The sequence below is a fragment of the Capra hircus genome, chromosome 9, assembly GCF_001704415.2.
Source record: "Capra hircus breed San Clemente chromosome 9, ASM170441v1, whole genome shotgun sequence".
In the NCBI taxonomy this organism is placed as follows: Eukaryota; Metazoa; Chordata; class Mammalia; order Artiodactyla; family Bovidae; genus Capra; species Capra hircus.
In genome coordinates this window covers 21,598,494-21,625,252 of record NC_030816.1, presented here as the reverse complement: position 1 = coordinate 21,625,252, position 26,759 = coordinate 21,598,494, and the positions used below count along the sequence as shown (strand labels likewise).

The 26,759-nt window shown below is 41.0% G+C and overlaps 1 protein-coding gene across 2 annotated transcripts in view; it reads left to right on the top strand.

Annotated features, from left to right (window-relative positions):
- The window catches only part of DSE (dermatan sulfate epimerase), a 74,372-nt gene continuing 64,186 nt past the window's right edge, over positions 16,574 to 26,759 (top strand). Inside the window, exon 1 of one of the 2 annotated variants that reach the window (XM_018053038.1) lies at positions 16,574 to 16,674. The gene's annotated coding sequence lies outside the window, so the exon portion shown is untranslated. Of the gene's footprint in view, positions 16,675 to 16,987; positions 17,089 to 26,759 lie in introns of those variants that run through there. The other variant, XM_018053037.1, reaches the window with a different exon arrangement.

The following is a 26,759-nucleotide window of genomic DNA, read 5'->3' as shown; positions in this document are numbered from 1 at the left end:
TTGCTTATATAAGACTTTTTTTTAAGCCCAAAATATTTTTCCTTCTTTCTCATCTGTTTATAAACTATTTGAGAATTTTAAGTAAATAGGTAGCATCCAAAATATTTCTAGAATCCATCACCCTGCAATAGGAATATCTGCTGCTCTGAATGTTACGTTCCAGGGACCCACTTTCCCAGATGATTCCAAGCCTGTTGAAGTCTACGTATGTACCTGTCCCAAAATACATGAAAATCTGTTTGTGTATGTAAGTGTGTCAAAAGTCTGAAGACACAGGGAAATACCTGGCTGAAGCCTTTGCATTTTGATGTATATTCGTCTGGATTCCTTAGGTTTAAGATGAGCTGTCAAGTGCAGAATTTATAGAGTAATTAGTCCAAGTCACTGATAAATTAAAATACTCCAGGCAAATAAGACTAGGTAAATAAATCTTGTTTTAGAATTTCTTAGAACTAGGTCATAAAATGCTTTCTAATTTCAGTTCATCACTATCTAGTTGAATCCCTGACACTGGCAGAAGGCAAGCAAGTTAAGTTCTCTTTCCCCGGTTCCAAGGCCCTATATCCAGTGCAGTAAAAATTTCTGATCACTATGCTATTTTCCTCAGAAGTTACAGGTGTCTTTCACTGTTGCTGCTTCTTCCTGACCATAGAGATATTCATCTTGTGAAAAGGCATAAAAATAATAATCAATAGATGACTGTTTAGAGATTCTACAGTATTGACACCATCTGCAACAGCAGTCTGCAGCCTATGCTTGTATGTAAACTGCTGCTGCTGCTGCTGCTAAATCGCTTCACTCGTGTCCGATTCTGTGCGACCCCATAGACGGCAGCCCACCAGGCTCCACCGTCCCTGGGATTCTCCAGGCAAGAGTACTGGAGTGGATTGCCAGTGCCTTCTCCAATGCATGAAAGTGAAAAGTGAAAGTGAAGTCGCTCAGTCGTGTCTGACTCTTAGCGACCCCATGGACTGCAGCCTACCAGGCTCCTCCGGCCATGGGATTCTCCAGGCAAGAGTACTGGAGTGGGTTGCCATTGCCTTCTCCATGTATGTATACTACCATATGATTATTTATAAATGTAGGAGGTAGAAAGAGTCTTTGACAGTCTTAACTTTGTTGAGGGAAAGAGATATTCTTTGCTGATAAAAAACCTGAGATGACATAATGAAGAAATAGGGCAAGACTAGGATGTGCAGTCCTTGGAAGCCTTCTTCCCAGTGGCAGGAATTGATGACTCATGATCATTCAGATGGACCTTCTCTTTGATGAACTGATTACTTCTAAGCTGTGGGAAAACTCTGGTGCCTTACAGCTCTAACAATTGCTAATTTTCTTGGTGTATTTCAAAAATGCATAATCTTTCTGTTAAAAGATCTATGTGACCCTTGGAAAAATCTTAAATGTAGTGTATTGCTTTAAAGAGAGGACTCTTGAGAGTTTCTTGGACTGCAAGGAGATCAAACCAGTCAATCCTAAAAGGAATCAACCTTGAATATTCATTGGCAAGACTGAAGTTAAAGCTGAAGCTCCAATCCTTTGGCCACTTGATGCAAAGAGCAGACTCATTGGAAAAGACCCTGATGCTGGGAAAGACTGAAGGCAAAAGGAGAAGATGGTGCCAGAGGATGAGATAGCATCGCGGACTCAATGAACATGAACTTGAGCAAACTCCAGGAGCTAGTGGAGGAAAGGGAAGCCTGGCATGCTGTAGTCCATGGGGTCATAGAGTTAGATATAACCAAGCGACCGAACAACAACAGCAAATTGATTTAAACCTTATCTGTGTTACTACTCTTTCCTTCTTCTCCTGCTACTCTGAACAGACTTCTCAATATCACACGGTATCTGTTTTTAAGCAGACTTGCCTCTACTTCTCTTTCTAAAGCATCAAGGCATCTTCTTACATGTTTAACAGTTAGATTTATGTAGATTAGAAAGAATGCAGATGCCACTGTTTCAGTTTTATACTTCTGAGAGGTCTATATCTTTAAACTTTGAAAGTAAACATAAATGAGATCTCTCTCCATGTACACAGAAACCACCAGTGCAAAGTTTTTAAGCTACAAGTCGTAATCTCTTAGTGAGTTTTGAAATCTATTTAGTCAATGAAAATCTTTCTTTTTTAGTGGAACAGACTAAAAAAAACTAGTTTCTGAAACTTTGTTTTATACATACCTATTTCAGTATCTTTATCATATATTATTTACCTAGCTATTATTGATTTCTATTTTCTATCATCTCCTCTATCCATATTAGTTTTTAGTTTAAAAAAAAAGGTTTGAGGAAAATCTGCTTTAAAGGAACTGTTAGAAATATTATTAGATTTTGTAACAATTCTTATGATTTTCTAGTAGACTAAATAGGGAACACTTCTTGTAAGTCTGCATATAGAATAACATTCTCTTTTTATAACATCTTCCTCCCAGAACTCCATGTTGGATATTTTGGGGGAGTTTGGAGATTTGCGTTTTTTTGTTGTTGTTGTTTTGCTTTTACAAACTGTGTGTAGAAAGATGAAAAATGCTTAATGTTGAGTTTTAAAGACACCTAGATCAATTATTAGAGGCCTTTGGATCTCGGCTCAAAGCTCTCTGGGCCAGATTCAGCTCATATTCCTCCTTACTGATGCCATCTAACGGAAGAAACAGGTGGAATGTCAACTGCTCACAGTCCTTGCCTTGGTGGGCACTGTCTGTTAATGGTGCATCAGATGAAGGAGGTTATGGAAGATCAGGGACCTATTCAAATACTGTCCTTCATGTTCATACTTCATCCATGTATCAGTGCTTGGAGGTCAGTAGCCAGTGAACCTTGTTTAAACTTCTGAGCAATACTGACACCAAACAGAAACAGAAATTTAAAGTGAAAACTTTATAGTGATATGAAAAGCAGAGCATAATTTCTACAGGAGTTGACGAGAATTATTGCTTCCCTATACAGTTCTGATACTGAAGTCTTCCACTCAGACTGTAGAATCTGACACTTCTTTCACTGTCCATCCAGAATAATCGAGCTGTGATTTGTCATCTCAAAGTCTAGGCAATAGAAGTTACCTACAGAGATAGAAACCAACAATAATTTATATTTTCTTCATTTCAATTCAGTTCAGTTCAGTTGCTCAGTCATGTAGACTCTTTGCGACCCCATGGACTGCAGCACGCCAGGCCTCCCTGCCCATCATCAATTCCTGCTGCTGCTGCTAAGTCGCTTCAGTCGTGTCTGACTCTGTGCGACCCCATAGACGGCAGCCTACCAGGCTTCCCTGTCCCTGGGATTCTCCAGGCAAGAACACTGGAGTGGGTTGCCATTTCCTTCTCCAATGCATGAAAGTGAAAAATGAAAGTGAAGTTGCTGGAGTTTACTTAAACTCATGTCCTTTGAGTTGGTGATGCCATCCAACCACCTCATCTTCTGTCGTCCCCTTCTCCTCCTGCCCTCAATCTTTCCCAGCATCAAGGTCTTTTCCAATGAGTCAACTCTTCGCATCAGGTGGCCAAAGTATTGAAGTTTCAGCTTCAGCATCAGTCCTTCCAATGAATATTCAAGACTGATTTCCTTTAGAATGGACTTGTTGGATCTCCTTGCAGTCCAAGGGACTCTCAAGAGTCTTCTCCAACACCACAGTTCAAAAGCATCAATTCTCTGGCACTTAGCTTTCTTCACAGTCCAGCTCTCACATCCATGCATGACTATTGGAAAAACTATAGCTTTAACTAGACAGACCTTTGCTGGCAAAGTAATGTCTCTGCTTTTTAATATGCTGTTTAGGTTGGCCATAGCTTTTCTTCCAAGGAGAAAGAGTCTTTTAATTTCATGGCTGTAGTCACGATCTGCAGTGATTTTGGAGCCCCCCAAAATAAAGTCTGTTACTGTTTCCATTGTTTCCCCATCTATTTCCCATGAAGTGATGGGACCAGATGCCATGATCTTAGTTTTCTAAATGTTGAGTTTTAAGCCAACTTTTTCACTCTCCTCTTTCACTCTCATCAAGAGGCTCTTTAGTTCTTCTTCGCTTTCTGCAATAAGTGTGAAGTCATCTACATATCTGAGGTTATTGATATTTCTCCTGGCAATCTTAATTCCAGCTTGTGTTTCATCCAGCCCAATGTTTCTCGTGATGTACTCTGCGTATAAGTTAAATAAGCAGGGTGACAATATACAGTCTTGACATACTCCTTTCCTGATTTAGAACCAGTCTCTTGTTCCATGTTCAGTTCTAACTGTTGCTTCCTGACCTGCATACAGATTTCTCAAGAGGCAGGTCAGGTGCTTCATTAAAACTATTCTTCTTATTGGGGAAAGGAAGATACAGACACTCGTGTCAGTTCCTCGTAAAACTGGCAAATGAAACTTTTTAATATATTTCTGAACTGAGAAAAGAGCATAATAGTTCTAACTGACAATGCTTCTTTTAATAAAAACAAAGACTATATTTAATGTGTTATTTTAGCAGTTTTCTCACTGAAAATAAACTGTATTTTATCCAGTTTCTTAGTAATGACCTAGTTTCTTAGTAATTTAATAATGACCATTATTGTCAGAATCTTATAATTTTCAGTAGTCATTGTCAGCCATACATGATCAAATTTAAATATGTCTTTTTTTTCCTATTTATAACTTTGGTTTAGCTACTATATTCATATATTTTGTCTCCTATATATATTAAGATCATAAAGAAGGCTAAGCACCAAAGAACTGGTGCTTTTGAACTGTGGTGCTGGAGAAGACTCTTGAGAGTCCCTTGCACTGCAGGGAGATCAAACCAGTCAATCCTAAAGGAAATCAACCCTGAATATTCACTGGAAGGACTGATGCTGAAGCTGAAGCTCCAAGACTTTGGCCACCTGATGTGAAGAGCTGACTCGTTAGAAAAGACTCTGATGTTGGGAAAGATTGAAGGCAGGAGGAGAAGGGGATGACAGAGGATGAGATGGTTGGATGGCATCACTGACTAATTCGAGCAAACTCTAGAAGACAGTGAAGGACAGTGAAGCCTGGTGTGCTGCAGTCCATGGGATTGCAAAGAGTTGGATTCGACTGAGCAACTGAACAACAACTATATATGGTAAACACTGTTTTAATACTTAGCAAATGCAGTTTAATACTCAATTGTGACATTAGGAAGGTTTTTGGCTTTCAGAGAATGACATCTGAAGATCAAGAACATACAAAAGTTACTACTGTTCTTTCACACTCATAAGTAGAAACTCTACAATAGAGATCTTTTATTTCAATACAGTATATACAACAGGTGATGTGGTTAAGTGGAAACAGCTGGATGTTTTGCAATATTATTACAAATCAGAATCGTCTAATGCTTCCTTTTCACTGCAAGCATTTGTTAATCTCAGCTCATTTGTAGTTTTAAGTGTTGGTATAGTTTGCTTTGTTTCATAAAATTGTATCTGTTTACTTGTGAGGCAAGATCTCTTAGGTTAGCATTCTCTCTGGTTGCTAGGTCATGGTCATTCTTACTGGTATCCAATAAAAGCAAAAGCAATATGGCAGCATTGCTTTCAAACACTTCTCCGCCAAATTATGTTTTGCTTATAAACTTGCTTACAGAGAAAGAATATTGCCATGTATCTGCGTATGGAAAGAAAGTTACATCTTGACATGTTTTCTAATATTTTATTTGTAATTTCTCTTTAATGTTTTTACTTGTTGAAAGATGCAGAAAATATTTGAAAGATGGTTTTTGAAGGAGTTGTAAACAAAGGTAACACCATTATCCCACTTTGATTAGAGCATGAATTTCTGAGTGGATGTAACAATTCACTGGTAATTCTCAGGTTACTTTGTGAGTATTAGTATGGATATTGAATGTATCCATATGTTTGAAAATGTTGCCCCCTTGGCCTCATTAAAACAGAATTATAATTACTCAAATACTGTTCTTAATAAAGAAAGGCAATGCCAAAGAATGCTCAAACTACCGCACAATTGCACTCATCTCAAACGCTAGTAAAGTAATGCTTAAAATTCTCCAAGCCAGGCTTCAGCAATACGTGAACCATGAACTTCCAGATGTTCAAGCTGGTTTTAGGAAAGGCAGAGGAACCAGAGATCAAATTGCCAACATCCGCTGGATCATCGAAAAAGCAAGAGAGTTCCAGAAAAACGTCTATTTCTGCTTTATTGACTATGCCAAATCCTTTGACTGTGTGGATCAAAATATACTGTGGAAAATTCTGAAAGATGAGCATACCAGACCACCTGACCTGCCTCTTGAGAAACCTGTATGCAGGTCAGGAAGCTACAGTTAGAACTGGACATGGAACAACAGACTGGTTCCAAACAGGAAAAGGAGTACATCAAGGCTGTATATTGTCACCCTGCTTATTTAACTTATATGCAGAGTACATTATGAGAAATGCGGGCTAGAGGAAGCACAAGTTGGAATTAAGATTGCCGGGAGAAATATCAATAACCTCAGATATGCGGATGACACCACCCTTATGGCAGAAAGTGAAGAAGAACTAAAGAGGCTAAAGAGCCTCTTAATGAAAGTGAAAGAGGAGAGTGAAAAAGTTGGCTTAGAGCTCAACATTCAGAAAGCGAAGATCATGGCCTCTGGTCCCATCATTTCATGGCAGATAGATGGGGAAACAGTGTCAGACTTTATTTTTGGGGGTTCCAAAATCATTGCAGATGGTGATTGTAGTCATGAAATTAAAAGACGCTTACTCCTTGGAAGGAAAGTTACGACTAACCTAGACAGCATATTAAAAAGCAGAGACATTACTTTGCCAACAAAGGTCCGTCTAGTCAAGGATATGATTTTTCCAGTGGTCATGTATGGATGTGAGAGTTGGACTATAAAGAAAGCTGAGCGCCAAAGAATTGATGCTTTTGAACTGTGATGTGGAGAAGACTCTTGAGAGTCTCTTGGACTACAAGGAGATCCCACTTGTCCATCCTAAAGGAAATCAGTCCTGGGTGTTCATTGGAAGGACTGATGTTGAAGCTGAAACTCCAATACTTTGGCTACCTGATGCGAAGAGCTGACTCATTTGAAAAGACCTTGATGCTGGGAAAGATTGAAGGCAGGAGGAGAAGGGTACGACAGAGGATGAGATGGTTGGATGACATCATCAACTCAATGGACATGGTTTTGGGTGGACTCTGGGAGTTGGTGATTGACAGGGAGGCCTGGCGTGCTGTGGTTCATGGGGTCGCAAAGAGTCGGACACGACTGAGCGACTGAACTGAACTTAACTGAATACCTCTGCAGTTAGAGACTGAACTGAACTTAACTGAATACCTCTGCAGTTAGACTCAGTATTATTAGGAAAATTGTTAGTTTTGATTCATTAGTTACTTGTTCCTCTCTGATGAATTTGAAGTTTTTAAATAGTTCATGTGCCTGAACAGAAATGACAAAACATCAGTAGTGTTTTTCTACTTGTATGTGCTAACTTTTGTGCTGACAGAATTACAATTAAATTCATTGGTTAGAGCTCTGGTAGTCTCAGATATTTTAAAATGTCAGCTTTCTACAACTATTGTTATAAATTTTGAGGGGAAATGGCATCTGCCATTTTTAGCCTAGAGCCATTTATATTCTGGTATCAAAAGAGATTTTAAAATTATATAAATGAATATGTTTTAATACTAATAAATACCCTTATTTCCTTTATTTATACAGTTGAATAAACTCTGAGATTTATAAAATAATCACATTATGCTTGTTTTTTAGAATTACTCCTGGTCTCCAAATTTGTAAGATTCTTTTAAAATGTCTCATAATCATCTGGCTACTACCCAAACCCTCCTTTAGTTTTGTACTATGGAAAGACATTTGACCATCAAACAGATCTTCTATTTTTATGAAGCATAAAGTGAAAGTGAAGTCGCTCAGTTGTATCTGACTCTTTGTGACCCCATGGACAGTAGCCTGCCAGGCTCCTTCATTCACAGGGTTTTCCGGGCAAGAATACTGGAGTGGGTTGCCATTTCCTTCTCCAAGGGATCTTCCCAACCCAGGGATCGAATTTGGGTCTCCCACATTGCAGGTGGATTCTTTACTGTATGAGCCACCAGGGAATCCCCTGTGAAGATATATGGTCCCCTATGAGGACCATGTATGTAGGAAAATAGTACTATCAAAATAGAAATTCTCAAAATAATTTCAGTTTCATGTATCATATAGTGAAGAAATGAAAAGAAACTAACAAATGTGTTTGTATGTGAAACTACAAAATAGAAAGAGCTATCTGATCACCCTCCTTTTGATGTATATTATCTAGATTATTAATATTATTTTACATATATTATATGTATGTCATTGTATTAAAATCCACACTATTTTCTAACCAAAAAGATCCTTAGAGATCTTCTGCACCAGAACTTCTCAGACTGGAGTCACCTGCAGAGCTTTAAAACTTGCTTAGAGTAGGCATCTTGTAACGAATCAACATTTCTGGGATAGGGCCCCAGGCATCAAAGGTTTAAACATTCCCCAAATGATTCAATGTGCAGCCTAGTGTAAGAGTAAGTGGTCAAAGCCAGTAATTCTCAAACACACTGTGCCTAAGAACCACCTGTAGAGTTTGTTAAAACATGGACTTCTGGTCCTTACTCCCAGAATCTGGGCTTTGAGCTGACCTTTTAAAAAGTCCCATGGTTCCCAGAGGAGAGGGGATAAGTAGGGAGGAGAGATAAACTGGAAGATTGGAATTGACATATATACACTGTACATATAAAATAGATAACTAATAAAGACTTACTGTATAGCACAGGGAACTCTCCTCAATGCTCTATATTGGCCTATACAGGAAAATATGCTAAATAAGAGTGGATATACATATGTATAAGAGATTCACTTTGCTATACACCAAAACTAACACAACATTGTAAATCAACTATACCTCAATAATTAAAAAAAATTTTTTTAAGTCCCAATTCCATGTACTAAACGTATCCCGCACCTTATATATTGAAGCCCTGACCCTATATGACTATATTTGGAGATAGGACTTTGAAGAAGTACAGTTCTATGAAGTCATAAGTGCGGGGTGATAATCCAGTAGGACTTGTCGTAAAAGAAGAGGAAGAGAGAGAAAGTTCTGTTTCTGTCTCTACACTTGCATGTGCCAAGGAAAGGCAGTGTGAGGTTATAGGGAGAAGACAGGAACAGAGCTCTCACCAGAAACTGAATCAGCTGGCACCTTGATCTTGGACTCGCCAATCTTCAGAACTGTGGAACACAAATTTCTGTCATGTAAGCCACCCAGTCTCTGGCATTTTGCTGTGGCAGCCCAAGCTGACTAATATACCACGTAATGCTGATGCCAGCAGTCCGTGAGCCACATTTTGAGCACTGCTAGCCTAGGCTGGATTCCGCAGAACTTGTTTTAATTTGCCTGAGGGTACTGCAGGGTGTCATTGTTTTTTAACGTTTCCTGGGTGATTCTAGTGTATAGATAGAATTGAAAACCACAGATCAAGCCAAGTTTCTTCAACTTATAGCTAAGGACACTGAGACTCAAAGAAGTTGAGTGATTTTGCCCAAGTTTTAAATGCTGAATTTTAAATTGCTGAATTTTTCCAAATTTATAGGAAAAAAAAAGAAAATTTATTCTGGGGTCATACTGCTGACATCTGAAAGACTTAGTCCTAGAGCCCAGGACTCTCAGTTTCTAGTATTAACCCATTCATTTTCCCCCAGACAACATTAACATTTGTTTAATTCAGGCAGATCCACTTTCCTTTTCCATGATAGTACAATCCAAGAATGTTGTAGTCTGAGTCTGCTTAATAACAGTTGCTGTTTGTTGCCACATGCTTAAAGACTGAATAGAAAGTGAGATCATACACACACACACACACACATGCACGCACACGCACACATGTGTATACGAGCTTCCCTAGTGGATCAAGCAGTAGAGAATCTGCTAGTAATGCAGGGGCCACAGGAGTTGAAGCTTCAGTCCCTGGGTCAGGAAGATACCATGGAGGAAGAAATGACATCCCACTCCAGTATTCTTCCCTAGAGAATACCATGGACAGAGGATCCTGGTGGGTACAGTCCATGGGGTTGCAGAAGAATCAGACATGACTAAAGTGACTTAGCAAGCATGCATACATGTATATGAATATATATGTGGTTGACCTTCACACAATAATATTAATTTGCTCACTGTGAACAGAAACAATGGTACTGTCCTTCTTGTATAATAGCAAGAAACAGAAAATTGACTTGTGCAATAGAAAGATGAAAATTTTTCTGAATGCCCTAAAACCCCCAGGTATAATATGAATAAATTACCAAGATGGGTAAAAGTTTACTGAAGATTTCACCCCAAGGACAAAAGTTTGGTTTGGTAGCAATTGCAAGTATGTGGTACTGAGCTTAGTTTGCCTAAATCTCAGTGGAAAATTATATCATCAGTAACCTATGGCATCAAATTTAATGATGATAAATGTGCTATTTTGAGTAGGCATTTGATTTTTCCCTAAAACAAAGCTTATTTCTCCTTATACATTGACATTCTGTTAGTGGAAAAAATGAATCTTGACATTTTAAAATAAATTGCCATCAGTTCAGTTCAGTTCAGTTCAGTTCAGTTGCTCAGTCGTGTCCGACTCTTTGCGACCCCATGAACCACAGCATGCCAGGCCTCCCTGTCCATCACCAACTCCCGGAGTTCACTCAGAATCACGTCCATCGAGTCAGTGATGCCATCCAGCCATCTCATCCTCTGTCATCCCCTTTTCCTCCTGCCCCTAATCCCTCCTAGCATCAGAGTCTTCTCCAATGAGTCAACTCTTCGCATGAGGTAGCCAAAGTACTGGAGTTTCAGCTTTAGCATCATTCCTTCCAAAGAACACCCAGGACTGATCTCCTTTAAAATGGACTGGTTGGATCTCCTTGCAGTCCAAGGGACTCTCAGGAGTCTTCTCCAACACCACAGTTCAAAAGCATCAATTCTTCGGCACTCAGCCTTCTTCACAGTCCAACTCTCACATCTATACATGACCACTGGAAAAACCATAGCCTTGACTAGATGGACCTTTGTTGGCAAAGTAATGTTTCTGCTTTTGAATATGCTATCTAGGTTGGTCCTAACTTTCCTTCCAAGGAGTAAGCGTCTTTTAATTTCATGGCTGCAATCACCATCTGCAGTGATTTTGGAGCCCTCCAAAATAAAGTCTGCCACTGTTTCCACTGTTTCCCCATCTATTTCCCATGAAGTGATGGGACCAGAGGCCATGATCTTTGTTTTCTGAATGTTGAGCTTTAAGCCACCTTTTTCACTCTCCTCTTTCACTTTCATCAAGAGTCTTTTTAGTTCCTCTTCACTTTCTGCCATAAGGGTGGTGTCATCTGCATATCTGAGGTTATTGATCTTTCTCCTGGCAATCTTGATTCCAGCTTATGCTTCTTCCAGCCCAGTGTTTTTCATGATGTACTCTGCATATAAGTTAAATAAGCAGGGTCATAGTTCATTTGAAATATGAGGACCTTGAAAGAAAGAAGTTAAGTGTGCTTTTTGGTCAATGACGCAGCATGGAGAAGTGGGAGAGATGAAGCTTGGCTAGAAACCAGGAGGACTGAAGTCTCTTCGCATCCCTATCAGTAATTAGCACCAGGAACTGTAACAATGACCCCTTATGTTAACCTCAGTTTCTTTGTAAGATGAAAGGGTGGGTATTATTCCAAGTTTATTTTACCTTCATTGTATAGATCATAAGCACCTCTAAGGAATGCTGCTTTTCTGTCAAACTTTACTTGGGTTTTTAAATTTTGTTTCCATTTGTCCACAAAGAGTAAAAATGGCCACTCAAAATTTGCACCATTTTAAAATAAAAACTAACACAGAAGAAGAAACAATCTGTATTCTTTGGAGTCAGGTTAGAAAAAGATGTTGAAAAATACCATTGGATCACATCAGTTCAGTTCAGTCGCTCATTCGTATCCGACTCTTTGCAACCCCATGAACTGTGCCACACCAGGCCGCCCTGTCCATCACCAACTCCTGGAGTTCACTCAAACTCACGTCCATCGAGTCGGTAATGCCATCCAGCCATCTCATCCTCTGTCGTCCCCTTCTCCTCCTGCCCCCAATCCCTCCCAGCATCAGAGTCTTTTCCAATGAGTCAACTCTTTGCATGAGGTGGCCAAAGTACTGGAGTTTCAGCTTCAGCATCATTCCTTCCAAAGAATACCCAGGGCTGGTCTCCTTTAGAATGGATCGCATACTTAGCTTTAATATCAGTAAACTGTTAATTATTCCTCATCTAAAAGATGCGATACATGAAAAGCAGACAAGAATTTCATTGCTTCATACAGTTAATCTCACCAGCAGAAGAAAAAGCCTGAATAGCCTGGCTATTGGAATTCAGTATTTATAATACTTGGGCAGCAGAAATGTGAAATGAACATTGCAATCTGAAAGCGACTTCACTAGTTCAACCAGTATTGAAATCAAGTATCACTTCCCCAAACTGCATATCCGACAAATGTGTTTAGAAATAAACATATTAGTGAACTGATATAAATGAAACTGATCTTCACAATATTTTATATAATTATTAAACCAGGAGAAGCATGACAAACAAACATATTTTAAATCTAATGCTTCATTTGATTAACTGCCCATTACCCCTGTAGAACAGTGGTTCTCAAGCTTTCTCTACACTGGAGTCATAGGGCCTTAAACACTGAGTTATTATGCTTTGATTGGTACAGGCTACAGTCTGGGCATCACAACTTCTAAAAGCGCTCCCCACCGGGTAGTTCTAAAGTACAGCCGAGGTGGGGAACCATTGTTGCAGAGTATTGGTTCTAACTTTGGCAGCATACTGGAACCTTCTGGCATCTTAGAAAGAATATGGGATGCCTGGACTTCATCCTAGAAAGAATTAAATCAGAATTCTGAGAGTAAGTCTGGGCATTGGTGTGTTTTAGGTCCTCCTCTAAAACAAATAGTAGGTGATGTTAATATTCAGCCTTAGGGTGAGTTACTACTACAGAACACTGCCTGAGTATTCCTCATGGCCTCCCAAATATGTGAGCATGAAGTCCCATAAGGTTTGTCTTCCACATTAGTGGAAACCTGGCATAAACCCAACTACTTTCAGCAGGGCTGTGAGGGGATGGGTGCATGAAGAGAGAAGTAAGGCTATTTCTTGAACCAACAGACCGTAACAATACACGGACATTGGGCAATCAAATTCCTGGGCCATGAACCTGTCCTCAAAACTTTCTTAACTAATTGTACTTCTTTAGAAAAAGCCAGAGTTTGGTAAAAAGAAGAGAACTAAGTACCACCTGAGCACCTGAATCACCCAAATTAAAAAGTCTCAGTAAATATTTATTTTCTAATCTTCTCAGTGATACCCACATTGCTTTACATTCTCAAAAGCCATGTTCAACAGCATGCTAATGCAGGGTCAGCAGTGGCAGGCATCTGAGAATGAGAACTTGAATGTTGACATGGCATACAGACTAAATTTGCAGAACGCAGGAAGGTGGGAGGTAGAATTATTCAATTACCTCAATGATACCTAACATGTCAAGCTAAAGGGGCCTAACTTAACATGTGATTCTATTAAATTTTCTTGTGCAAAGTGCTGAAAAAACTATAATGGGAATAGGCTGGGAAGAAGTGCTTTGGAGAAGACATGAAAAATCTTCTGCTTAAGAGTTTTAGTAGGTTACAGCATAGGAGTCAATAGGGTGACATTGCTCCCATAATGGTTCCTAGGATTTACTTGGGAAAATACGGTAATTAGAACAGAGCCATTAAACATTTGTGTTATTTGAATGAAACCTTGAATTTCATTTTTGGGGGCCAGATTTTGAAATGAGCAATGGCAAAGTAAACCACCTTCCAAGGGCTTTCCGAAAAGAGGAGGAAAAGCTGATGGAGTTGGTAGATATCCAGGCAAACTGAAGCACTCTCCCATGGAATTAAGGCTACAAGCATCCTGGAAGACTCCAGAGAGCAGGATTACAGATCTTTTGAGTCCTACTATATGGGGCGGGGGGGCGTTTGCAAGAGGTAGATGTTACTCAGAAGCAGATTTCCAGGTCAATTTACAGCCAAACTGTAACTTTACAGCCCCCAGTTTTGGGAGCAAAGGGTAATAAATGACAGTGGGTACTGTCTCCTTTGAAGATTTCTTAATCCTGGTTGCACATTCTGATCACTAGGGAAGAGATTTTAAAATGCTGATACTTACATAGTTAGCCTTAGAGATTTTGATTTATTGGTCTGGTGTGGGGTCCCCATTAAAAACTATTTTATCACATCTCCCCCGCTGATTTAACGTTTTGGGTTGGAGAATCACTGAGTTAGATGACTACTTATGGGGAGGTTAAACAAATCAAACCACATGCTTTTTCTAAGGTCTCTTCCAAATTTGGGAAGGTAAGTAGAAACAACACTTATGGGTTACATACTACAGCTAGACACTTTCACAATTAATCTTTTCTAATAGCTGAATCAATACATGTAATTCGCTTAGCACAGCATCTGGCAAGTAGCAACTCTCAAATATTTGATATTCTTCAATGGAAGTATTATACCTCTATGTTATAGTTAAGAAAACCAAGGCTCCGGGGTTAGCTTTCCAAGGACCCTTGTAGTAAACTGCAAATGAGGATTATCATTATTATTTATTTTTGGCTTCGCTGAGTCTTTGCTGCTGCACCTGGGCTTTCTCTAGTTGCTGTGAACAGGAGGCTACTCTTCTTTGCAGTGTGCAGGCTTCTCACTGGGTTGGTTTCTCTTGTTGCGCAGCATGGGCTTTAGAGCACCAGCTCAATAGTCAGTTGCACTCGGTAGTTGTGGAGTTTAGTTGCCATGGGGCATCAAGGATCTTCCTGGACCAGGGATCGAACCTGTGTTCCCTGCATTGGCAGGCACACTCTTAACCACTAGACCACCAGGGAAGCCGCTCAAATGAGGATTTAAACCAGATTAAACTAGTTTTGAATTCTAGAGCCCCTTATTTCCTCCACCATCCGCCCCTAAAACATCTGGAAGTTTATGCAAATCAATGGTGTACTTGAGTGAACATTTAATATATTTACCAAAACCACTCCCTCTTGACCATTTTGTAAGGAATCTCTCTTCAAATGCAATTTCTAGGAAAAAACAGCAGAAAAGTCGACATCCACATTTTTCTTTCTTTCTTTTTTTTCTAATGTGGCCTGAGGAAAACTGTAGGTCTTGAGAGCCTCTAAGGACCGGGAAAATGGATAGAGGCGGTCCTTTAGTAGTCATAACAGCGGAGAGGCAAGGGAGTAAAGCACTCCTCTCAGGTAAAACCTCTCTAGGGCTAACGAATGGATGAAGACCTGTCACTTCTGTACCTTGTAGCTTCGTTAGTTTAATTACAGAGGTTAAAGCGCCTGCCTCCAATGCCGGAGACCCGGGTTCGATCCCTGGGTCGGGAAGATCCCCTGGAGAAGGAAATGGTAACCCACTCCAGTATTCTTGCCTGGAGGATCCCATGGACGGAGAAGCCTGGTAGGCTACAGTCCACGGGATCGCAGAGAGTCGGACACGACTGAGCAGCTTCACTTCACTTCACTCAGTACTGAGGGAGGCGAAGTTATTAGTCCTGGGGTGATGGCTCTGGTCTTATCTGACACCTTTCTGAGGTCAGCTTGAACCAGACTGTGTGCAATGGCTGCTTCAAGAAAATGCAGGAAACTTCTCTAAAGACTGTGACTACTAAGGTTGCAGATCGTCCACCTGAAAAACTCGGATGACAGTCTCTCTTTCTCTTTCTCGTCCACCCAGGCTAGGAGATAGGGTAAATTAAATTTCTTCCTGTCAGCTGTATATTTCGAATGTTCTGTTCCTGACCCTTGACCTTTGATTACAATCTGTTTCGTTTGTAGAGTCCAGTGCTTTTGATTTACTGTATTTTCTTCGAAAGGTTAAAGCGAGAACTGCTTCTAAATAGATAATTTCCTCCCTTCTCTCTGAAGAGAGTAAAAACCGAATCCGGGAGAAACGGAGGAGTAACAATTTTGGAAAAGGCGCGGGGAAGGGGGAAGAGTCTCCGGTGGTAAAGTTCTCTCCACGTTTTCCTCTCCCGGAGCTGTTTTGAAGCATCATCAGCTCCTCCCCTCAGGCCTCCTAAAGCACCCTGCGGTTGGGGCGATTCTGGAGTCGAACCCAAAGCGTGTGGGGTCATTAGAAACTAGAGCAAGTTGAAGCCAAAGAGGCCTGGCAGGGTAGGGGTCCGTGGATTCGGGCCCGAGTGGAGGCGAAGGCCGACAGCCGCGAGTCCTCGGAGAGGAGGAGGAGGGCGAGAAAGCGGGGCGGGCTGGAGGTCGGGGTCCCGCAGCGGGAAGGGGTCCCCGTTCCCCCCTCCCATCCTCGCCGCCCGGGGCTCTGGTGACGTTGCGGTTTCCTCCTCCCTCCAGCGAGCCTCAGCGCCCGCCGCGTCCCGCCCTCCTCCCCTTTCGCCCACACCCACCCGCCCGCGCCGGCCCGGCTAGCAGTAGCGCCGCCCGAGGCTGCAGCGGCGCATCCTGTGGCGCGGCGCCCACCCGCACCCATGGCGCGGCTGGCGCGCTGAGGGTTCGGCTCCGAGGGCGCCGGGGGCCCGGGCGCCTTGCAGAGAAGGGGGCCGGGAAGGGGTTCCGGAGCCTGGGCCCAAGCTGGAGAGGCGACGCCCGAGAGGACGAAACCGCGGCGGGGAGCGGTAAGCGGAGGGACGCGCGAGTGGTGGGCAGCGGCGCGCGGCGGACGTCGCTCTGGACCCCGCGCCGCACGTCGGTCTGGACCCCGCGCCGCGCAGCTTTCTTCCGGAGTCTCGGGCGGGTCGTTGGCCGGGAGCCGGCGGGAGGCAAGCGGAGAGCCACGTCCCCCGCCGGGCGCCGAGCGCCGCGATCTGCGCGCCGGAGCCCAGCTCGGCTGGGGGGCGCGCGAGGCGTGAAGCTGGAGCCATGAGTTTCCCCGGCGGCGGGGCAGCTTTGAGTCCCTTTCCAACCCTTGGGCGCCCAGCGCAGAGCTGGGCGCACGGTAAGAACTCGGAGATAACTTTTCGGTGCGTCGGGTTCGGCCGGCCCAGCTGCGATTTCCCGGACTGCCGGAGGCTCCGGCTTCCCTCTGCCTGGTAGGTCGGCACAGTTTCGCGCCCTCCTTTCCCTCCGTCTCCCTGTTAATTGGGGTGGTGGTGGTCGGGTGTGCCGATCCTGGTGCTGGCAGCCCGCCTCTGCAACTGTGGAAGCCAGGCAAGCACGTCCCGAGCCTCCCTAGACGCCGGATTCCAAAGCCGCCGGGCTCCACCGACACTTGGGGGAATTGTTGGTAAACCTCACTCCCAGGCAGTCCCTGGTGGTGGGGAGGGGGGTGGGGCGTGCTTGACTCACAGGCTGGGAAGCTCTGTGAGCAATGCCACATGGGCTCTGGATCTGTCGCGGATGGAATCTAAGCTAAGTTTGTGACCTCAGAATTTTCTCATTTTCATCGCTTGTTTGAGGCATCAACCTCTGCTCAGGCTGGCGGGCATTGAAGGCTGAAACCAAATCCATTGCTTAGAAGTAGGAGGTGAACCTCATTTACTTGGAATTCCTTAGATCAGGAAATGACACTTTTAGTTTCTAGGGATCTCCATGTTATAAGGTTCTTTTAAACATTTTTCCATTAGTCATGCTTTAGAGAGTCATGGTTTAGTTGACATTAAATTTGAGAACGGACGTTCTCACTGAGAAATAGTTTCAAAAGAGTTTTTCCCCCAGTATTTTATTTTTCACATAATATACCTTAACCTTTCAGGAATTTCCTTTTCTTCAGGTTTTTTTTTTTTAATTTTGCAATAAATGATAACCTGTATGAAATGAAATAGGATATGCAACATTTTATAGAATTTTCTGACTACTTCTAAAATGAGATCCCCAAATTGTTTGCAGGATTCATGGAAGAAATAAAATATAGGATTATCTGAGTATTTTTGTATCATGTACTACAAGGTTACCATACAGATATGTGTCCTTTTGTAAAGTGTTCAGGTAAGATGTGTTCTATAAAAATAGAAAAGAGAAAATGTGGACAAAAGGGAAATTTGCGACAGAAAACAGTATAGACCCCTTGTCACTGAAGGAATTATTAGCACCTTCCTGAGCCTGCTGGGTGGAAGGTTTTTAAAGTTCCTTTCTCTGAGGTTTGGGGCCTCGTTATGGGAAAGACTGTGTGAAGAAATTAGCTAGGTTTGCTACATGAAGTCAGGACCATCATAATACCTAACATTTGTGTGTCTGTCTACTTTAGGGTTTATAAAGTTAGTCCACAAATTAGCTAATAACATGTTTTCAGTGAGCTTTGTTGACCTGTCCAATATCCCACGGTGCTCCCTTGAGGGGATCTGATGGTCATCCAGAAGGAAAGGTTCTTCACTGAGGTTGTACTGCCCTTCCCAAGACCTCATTATAAAGGTTTCTTTTAATCTCTGAAAAAGTATTTGAAGATCATAGATGAAAATACATTCTGCAATTAAGCAATAAGATATTTGTTTATACATTTCTTAATATTTGTAGTTGAATATTTTGTTATTTATTTCTACTTGCCTTGGATGACACTCTGTCCCATGAAAGAAATTACATGATTTCCACTCAATATTACAGTTTCAACAAATGATTGGAAAGGAATAAAGGAAGATACAGCATTTAGATTGGGGTTTTACTGTATCAATAATGTTTGTTTCCCGAAGGGGTAAAGAAACTAGTAAAAGATTAGCATTTTGTAGTTGCAGTGTGTATTAAATATTACTTGCATGCATGCTAAATCACTTCAGTCATACTCAACTCTTTGCAACCACATGGACTGTATTCCTCCAGGCTCCTCTGTCCATGGAGTTCTCTAGGCAAGAATACTGGAGTAGATGGCCATGCCCTCCTCCAGGGATCTTCCCCACCCAGGGACTGAACCCATGTCTCTCATGATTTCTGCATTGGTGGGGGTTCTTTACCATTAGCGCCATGTGAAAAGGCCCAATATCATTAGCATGTTTGAGTCCTAAATATAGTACATGTTATTATCCTTTTTTCACCTTCTTCCCCCATAAATTAAAAAAAAAGAAATAACTTTTTTATGCTAGAATATGTTTGTGGTAGGCCTTTGAGGAGATCAAGACCCTCTTGTAGAGGGAAGGTCATCATTGTAGTGGATACTTTTATTCCATTTGCTAAGAAGCGCTGGATCTTTACTATTATGAAGGAGTGGGTAAGGTGGAGATTCCATGTCCAGCAATCCTTCTGAAAGAATGGCTCCAAGTAGAGGACAGGACAGTTCTTTTGACTATATTATAAAATGCCTTAGGATTTTCTCATCTTGGAATTACATTATCTTCACGCATGGTAATCAGGTGGCCCTAGTGGTAAAGAACCTGCCTGCCATTGCAGGAGACGTGAGAGACACGCGTTCAGTCCCTAGGTAGGGAAGATTCCCTGGAAGAGGGCCTGTCAGTCTACTCCAGTGTTCTTGCCTGGAGAATCCCATGGACAGAGAAGCCTGGTGGGCTACAGTCCATAGGATCACAGAGTCAGATGTGACTGAAGTGACTTAGCATGTATGCTTGTTGATTTGTAGAAAAAAAAACTTGTTGGGGGTCACCAAATTAGCAGTGGATATTTGGATGACACAGTGTAATCTAAACCAAGAGTCAGTGCCTGACATGGGAATTAGGCAAGTGTATAAGTTCAGAGTACCAAAATGAAATTACTTCCCAGTGAAATTCATCTGATGAATTAAGGGCAGATTGGAAGTAGAGTTTAAAGTCCTAGATTTCAGTGGCACTGATCCATGCTTCTATTTGATGATGGCAGTAATTAGAAATGGATGAATTTCAAAAAGTCTGACTGATCCTAATGCCCAACTCTCACAGGAAATTATATATTTTAAAAGTGAAACCTTGCATTAAGTAGATAATATTTTTAATTGAAGTAATTTTTCCTTAAAGAAAATCTTTCTATATATTATAGTAAATCAATGTAGTCCCAGGTTCTTACCCGTCTAACTTTAGTGTTTCACAGCTCCTACTTACACGTAGAAGAGTGGTTTGATTAGGGGGTGGTGGAGAGATATTACAGGAAAGAATCATACTAGAAAAAAAGGTAGTGTTGTAGACAGGATAAAAAGGAGACATTAGGGTTAATAAATTCTTGCTTATGAATTCCTGTGCATTAGACAATGGAAGGAAAACAAGAGTCCCTGGTAGATCATACAGCTATGTGAATGCTTCTATTTAAAACTGCCAAGGGCTTCCCCATGGCTCAGCAGTGAAAAACCTTCCTGCAATGCAAGAGACACAGGAAGGGTGGGTTTGATCCCTGGGTGGGGAAGATCCCTTGGAGGAAGAAATGGCTACCCATCCAGTATTCTTGCCTGGAGAATCCCATGGACAGAGGAGCCTGGTAGGCTACAGTCCATGGCAGGGCAGAGTCAGAAGTGACTGAGCGTGAGCATGAGAAAGTAATTCAATATTTTTTCAAAGAATTCTAATATTTTCATTTTTTAGCCTTGTGGAAATGAAGAGTGAGATAGAGCAGATGTCTTATCCTTAGTTTAGGGCTGTAGAAATGGAAATACCATGAAAAGAAGAGACTTGTCTGTCATTTACAAGTAATTAGTGGCCTATTTTACATATGAGATTAACCTAAATGGCATATTTTATTCTACTTTTCTCCTTTATGATTCCATATCCATGTTATTAAAGACTCTTACATTTCATTTTCTTACAGATCTAATTTATTATCCCATTTACTACTCATTACTGTCCATGAAATGTCAGCTCCCTGGAATGCTCGCTTATGTGTTTTCCAGGCTTCTGTAAACTGGCTGTTTTGGGGCCCTCTTCCCACAGCACCCTCCTCTCACTCTGCTTATCTCTTATCATCCTCATCAGGGTTCCATCCTGGGGCCCCTTCTGATTCCCACAGGGCCCTGTGCTCATTGCTCAGCTCTCATTTGCTGGCTTCAGGTTTTTGGGTGTTTTACCAGTTGTGTTGCTGCTGTCTGCATGTCTCAGCAAGCTCCAGCCTATCAAGGGTATGGATTTCAGATCCTCTGTCAGATGCCCAGAAGAGTATAAACCTGCAGGAGGCAGAGTGTTTAGTACCACAGAAAAGAAAAGGGAATGATTTTACTTTGGAAAAAGAAGAAATGATGGTTGAGACCATCTGTGTTTGTTTGTTTTTTTTTTAAATTTTTTAAAATTAATTTGTTTAGAGTACAGTTGCTTTTTTTTTTAAATTAATTTTTATTGGAGAATGATTGCTTTCCCACCCCCACCCCACCCCACCCCGTCATGCTACACAGCATGTGGGATCTTAGTTTCCAGACCAGGGATGGAACCTGCACCCCTTGGCTTTGGAAGCGTGGTATCGTAACCACTGGACCACCAGGCAAGTTCCATCTGTTTATTTCTTGAATGGAGTTCTGTCCTTACTTCCAGATAACACTATGAATTTTAATGTGCTCTAACATTACCACTGGATTTCCTTCTATTTGTTCCAACTCCCTCGGGGTAGTCCATAAACATGATCTTGGTAAGTGTTGTCATCAAATGTTAGTAAGCAATTTCTGAAAGAACAGAATTTGCCTCTTTAGTAATATGTAGAAGCTATAAACATCCTGGTAATAGCATGATTTGTTTGGGCACTTTATATTTGAGAATAGTTATAACCATTAGGTAAGTGTAGTCCTGTTTTTAAAAATAGAACAAAACACATGTGTGTAGTTAACTCTCAGTTATGGGTATGTCATGTATCCATTGTAGACTGCACCCATCTGCTTTGCTCTAGACAGAGAGAATTTGCAACTGAGTGTATGTATGTGTCCACATGCAAAAAATATTTTTGGTATTATTTATGGAATTAACAGGGCCTCTACTTAATTAGTGGAAAATATTAGGATTATCATAGTAAAATTCCCTGTGTGTTTATTGTACGTGATCATTCAGTAGAAATTGAGTAGGTCCACAGTCATTTAAAAAGCTGTCATTTAAATCTTTCCATTTGAAATATTCATTTCATATACAGATGCCATAGGGTTGTAAATTTGTTGATTAAATTAAGGTTTTTGCATTTTTTTCTCATGTGTAACAAACTTAGCTACTAAGCAAAAGGGATTTAATGCGTGCAGATGTTATACCACAACAAAGCTGAGTCAGCATTTCATAACTCTTAAAAAGAATTTGTAAAGGAAATGGGCTCACCAAGCTGTGGGTCTATAATATTTTTATTGATAAAAGTACACAGGCAATGTACTGGCTTTACTGTTAGAGTCTAATGATTATTGTGAGAAAAATGGGGATATTTGTTAGCAATTCTTGAAGTGGGAGTTAACAGCATTAGTGTAAAATGTAGTGATCAGCAGATTGCGTTGTGAACCTAGTAGAGATTGCTAATTTTAAAAAATAGACTGGGAGCACGGTTGGTGAACCAGGGGATGCCAGTGATGTCCTCAATGAAGCGACAGTCCTCCCCAGCAGAAAGATCAAATGGAGCATGGTAATTGGCTGAGGGCCATGGGCCTCTTGAACAAGTATGTTCTGTTCCGGAAACCAAAAGTGCCCTTCCTTATCTTTGCATACATTTTACTGTCAAATCCTCTTCTTCAGACTGTGCTGTCTCTACTTCTTAGGGATTGGAAATCCATGCTGAAGTCACTTTTCATTAGAATTTGATCATCTGCATTTGTATGAAATGGATGTAGGGATCTTTGGCAGATTAGGGGGCGGAATTGTCATCCCTCTAAAATACCCATTATGAAAAAAAAACAGGACAGAATGCAAAGGAAACAGAGGTAGCAGGAAAAAAGGAGCAGAGAAGAGCTGTGAATAATGCTCATTTATTTCGAATAAACATATTTTAAAAAGTGAAGAAAAAGAAGTAAAATGCTACAGATTAACACCTTCATTTAGAGTAGTTCTGTACCTTGGAGTATTGAAAGGGTTATTGCATTTCTAAAGTAAGCTTACATCCAGAAACTTGCGTCAGTGACAAAGGAACTCAAGAATTGCATGATAAAAATCACCAAGTAGTTTAAAAATGTTTCATGCCAGGGTGCACTCAACACCCTGACACCGGGTAGAGTGGTAGTGAAGACCGTCAGGCTGCGGGATAACACTGCTTACCTTCTTTACAGTTGTGACTGTCAGCTTTTCTTCTTGACACAGTGCTATTTTTGTTGTCTTGACTATATCTGAAGACAGACTCTAAGTAAAGGATTTCTGGAATTCCACAAATTCTGGTAAAGAAAGCCTCTTCTTGGGGCCTTGGCAGTTGGATGACAGCATCCTAGGAGGCTCGCATGGGGCCGGGCTCACCAGCCCCTTGGATAATCGGGTAGGGGCCTGCTGGATTTAGGAATCACCTGCAGTGTTTACACTTCTCCCAAGGGGGAAATGGGCCTGGCAGGAAGGAAAAAGGGGCCTGAAAGGGAATGTTGAACAGCTGTTTTCCATCTTCCCTGAAGAAAAAGAAGAGGAAATCGACTTACAGCAGGCATCAAGAGGGATTTATGCTAAATACAGGGAAGTTTTTCTGAATGTTTTAACCTTTAGAATGGATTTATGAAGGAGGCCTTTGAGTTCTTCTCTGTTTAGAAAGGTTTAAGTGAGGTTGTCCAGGAGGGATGTTAGCATTTGTCTTCTGGGATTCTAATTTTTTTTTTTTAATGTTTTATTTTTTTTATTTTTTATTTTTTTTTTAAATTTTAAAATCTTTAATTCTTACTAATCCTGCTGCTCATCTGGATTTGAAAATCTTGGAAATTAAAAGTGACTTAATTATGTTAATGTAAAAGATGGTGAATTTTAGTGTTTGAAATAAAGTTGTCTATAGTTGTCTATAGTTTCTACTTAGCATTTTTATTTATTAGAGCAAAGTATTAATATTTGCTAACTGGTTAAATATTGATCATGCATAAGATTGCTTCAGCATTTCATTCAGATACACATTACAGTGTCTGAAAGCCCTTCTCCCCTATGCTCAATTTTCTCCTCAAACGGATCACTTTCCGCTGCATTACTTTTTTATTTTAGAAAATCTTTTTTTACAAAGGGCTTGGCAGCAGATTGTGGTGTTCCATTTGGACTTTCAGTAATATCTTTTACATTTCTCTACCCCATTTTTATAGTAGAACTAGACTGCAACAGTGGTCACATGAATGTATGGGGCATTCATTAGCCATGTGGTCAAAACATAGAGGTTGCCCATGTCAGAAAGAGCTTGGAAACTTTGCTTGTATTCCAGACTTCTTAACAGCAGTATTTTTGGTTAAAAGGAATGGCATGTATAGAAACAGAACGTGAGCTTTGTTTCATTTTTGTTCAGGAAAATAGACTCTAGTAGAATTAATTTGTGGTTTCAGGCCAGTGGTCGTGTTTTTTCACAGTAATAAAATTAGGCAGGACTTAAGATGTAATCATCTTAAAAGCATGTTCATACTGATGCTGCTAAAGGTGTTAGAAAACAGACTCAGCCAATATTGGGTCAGTGGGTTTGGGGGGTGCCAAGAACAGGAGCCCAACAATGTCAATGTCTTAGGCAGCTGAAATGGAATGTTTCCACTTAGCTTTACAGCCCATAGTTTTAAAGCAATTTTGAAATGTTTTTCACAGTTACCTTTCTCAGAGGAAACTGATTTCTTGGAATCACTGAAAAGCCTGCAGAGTTAACCAGTTAAAGTGTCTTTGGCTGTCTCCCTTAGGTATGAGGTTGATTTCTTCTCTTTTCCTGTATTGTGAAGGTAAGTCTTTCACAAGTTAGAGCATGTTGGTTCTAATGAGAACCCAGGCGAAATAGAGAGCAGAATAATAATTGACCTATTACTTTTATCCAATAGTTCAGTTTATCATTTCTTAAACTTTAGTGCAAAAATTTAAGATCCACTTTTTTTCTCTTAAGGAAACCAGTATTGTTCGGATTGGATTCATCCTGTTAATCACATGCTCTGTTAGGGTTCCAAGCTTTTCAGCATCAATAGTTTTTAGATTTACTGTGACTTGCATAGAGTTATTCTAAATAAAATTCAAATTAATGAATGGTATTTGAGTATCTGCTGTAGGAACTTGAAAAATTCAGTTTTACCTCAACTTGTTAAATGTGATCTGGCAAGTTTTAGGGTAAGTTAGGCCACTTTCAATATCTCTTTCTTGGGGAAGAAATGTGTTGGCAGTATTTATACTACTAAATTGCCATAAAATGATAAATCCTGTGCCTAAAGAAGTTGAATGGAGCTAGCAGTATTCGGGTGGTTATGTAACAGACCCTTCTTTGTGTGCTTACACCATTTTATCTTGTTGGTGAAGCCACTGAAGTTTGGTTCAGTGATTGCAAGTTTTAGAAAAGATAAATCTGTGTTACCAGGAATGAATGCTTTGATATATTACTTTTTCCAGTGTACTTTTGAACCTGAGAGTCAGATGAAAGAACGTTCTACTTTAGCAATAGAAATACTGAAAGGATTTAGTCATTCAGCAAGTACTTGCCAGGTACTTCATGTTTGAGGGGACGTCTGGTTGGAGCCGAAGCGGGGCAGCGTGCAAAAAAAAAAAAAAAAAAAAAAAGACATGGATTCCAGCCTTCGGGAGCTGTAAAGTCTGGTTGGAGAAGGATAACTGAGTATGAAACTTTATGAGAACAATTAAGTGTTAAACAGACAAATCCTTGCAACAGGATTGCAGGAAGAAAGATGTCTGTGAGGGTTACGTGGGCGAAGAACACTCAGCAAGGAGGGGAAAATGAACTGCACCTCAGAGGATTTTATGCCAAAAGGGGGAGGAGAGAAAGCCTTGCAAGCACAGCCACCAGCTAAGCAAAGGCGCAGGAAGAGGAGTGAGCTAAGGAGTGGGGTAGCCGCCAGGTCAAGGAGAACTTCTTAGAAAAATCATGCAAATTCCCTTATCTCCTTTCATGACAGTCTCTCTCCTATCTTCTGTACCTTCTTCATTAATTCTTTCCTTGTTTTCCACAAATCTTTTTGAAGGCCTGTGTTGCACATAATCATTCATGCATGACACCACAGGGAAGACAAAGAAGATCTAAGGGGATCTAAGATCCCCACCTCCCAGCAGCTTATACCTGAGCAGGTGAGATCTGTCTCAGAGCCCTTTTGGATTCAGAGAGGACTGAAACAATAAATGTGAGAAAAGGAGAAAACAAGTATCTTCAAGTAACTCAGTGTGCATGTTATTAGTACTGAGTGTGTTAATTAGTGGAGATAAAGATAGTTATAGCTAGCTAGCTATAGACATTCTTCCTGATCCCTTTTTAAGACCCAGTTCAGATGCCCCTTGGTGCAGCCATCCTTCTTCAACTCAGTTGGAAGTATTGATTTCTAAAAATTTCAATAGTACTTTGTAATTCTCATACAATTCTTTTTCTTTTGGCCTCAAGGATCTTAGCTCCCCAACCAGAGATCAGACCCATGCCCCTGCAGTGGCAGCTCAGAGTCCTAACTACTGGGCTGTCAGGGAGTTTTCTTACTTCCTTTTTCTTTAGTGGTTTGTGTAGATATTTTCTTTGTTTTACCATTTTATAAAAGGGCAGGTGCACTTTCTTGGTTGGCATCTTCCCTGAATTCTCAAAGAGTATTGAGCAATGCGTGTATGGGGCCCTAGGGGAGGGCACTTGTGGATAGAGTTGCTAGGGAATGCTTCGTAGACAGCACTGTGCTCTTTGAGAAAGGTATGAGGTTGATGTGGAGCAGGCAGAGGGAACCCTCAGAGAGAGTAACAGTAGGAATCAAGGATAAAATATGAGTCGTGCTCAAGCAAGGATGAGC